The following is a 1,419-nucleotide window of genomic DNA, read 5'->3' as shown; positions in this document are numbered from 1 at the left end:
GAATATACTACTAGTAACATCACAGGTGTGTTATTCCTTTTAACATGCAGGTGCAAGGGAAACTACGCGTCACTTTTTGCATTGTACGCTTGGACAGGCACCAATAATTTCACTCTGCCAATTTAGAGAATCAGTTTTCACTGTTTTAGCTAAACTCTCTCGTTTAGTCATCAGCTTGAAAGTTTCTAATATTGGCAAGATAATTTTGACTTATCAATATTATTTGGAGGGTATATTAAATATTTACATTAGTTTATCAAAAAATATTTTACATTCTTTATAATACTTTTTGAGGGATGACTATCCATTAGTACAGATCGACTTTTTTTAACCTAGTAGTCAATAATATCTTCCAGGCAAAAGAGATAATAATAATAAAGAAAAAAAGAAAATATATCATAACATATAGACGCCATAACTGCACCACAACATTAGAACAACTAAGTAAACAAGTAAAATAACATAAACTTACGGGAAAGTAGGCATACCGTGGGAGTGGTATGAATATTTATTAAATAAAATCAAGCCCAAACATACAACACTGAACATGCGAACTAAAGTACAAATAAAAATGAAAGCCGAAAGGAAAATATAAGGACACAAAAGGGACGAACACAAAAGAATCAAACTATCTATTAATAAATGAATGAAACGGCAAGAGAAATTTTGAAGAATACTGAGAGGGACGTAATTTATAATACACTTATCTAAACTATTCACAGGAACATGTATAACATAATAGTAAATATGGAGAACCCGGACAGAGCTTATGTGTGTTGCTCAGAAATACCCTTCTACGGCAGAAGTCCACTCTTTCCACATGTCACCAACAAAAGAAAAAAAGAAAAAAACAGCAGATTCTGGTAGCTGTTGTAACTTCAGTGGAATAACAGATTGCTACGTAAAGGTGCGATCGACCACAAAATAATCAATGACCAACACTACTATATTAGTAAATAAATAACGAATATATTTCTAACGAACGGAGACTGAAATCGAAAATATCATGATCGTTTAAAAAGACGACTTTCTGACGTAAACAAGATGATGAAATAAACAGACACTAATTCAACAGAGCAAATCGAAACTGTATCAAGCAAAACCAACAACAGACGAGATGTGAGTCACAGGCAGCGCACAGGTTGAACAAGACTTCATAGGACCTGATAATGAAGGTTGCTTTACTGCAGGTGAATGGTGAATGACAGGTGACACATCGGGGGTGTAAAATGTCATAGGACGATTCAGTTTTTGTTTAGAAATGAATTAGTGATTAGATCTGAGTTGTTTAGAGGCAACGCGACGGCGGTGGGGGGGGGGGGTAATAAAATGAAACAAATAGCGACGGAATCTGAAGGGAAAAATTAGAATAAAAATAATAAAAAAAATGGTTTCCCTAGTCTGTACTTCCATCTTTCT

This window comes from Penaeus monodon, chromosome 34 (assembly GCF_015228065.2).
Source record: "Penaeus monodon isolate SGIC_2016 chromosome 34, NSTDA_Pmon_1, whole genome shotgun sequence".
Taxonomy (NCBI): domain Eukaryota; kingdom Metazoa; phylum Arthropoda; class Malacostraca; order Decapoda; family Penaeidae; genus Penaeus; species Penaeus monodon.
Note: the sequence above shows the minus strand (reverse complement) of the source record.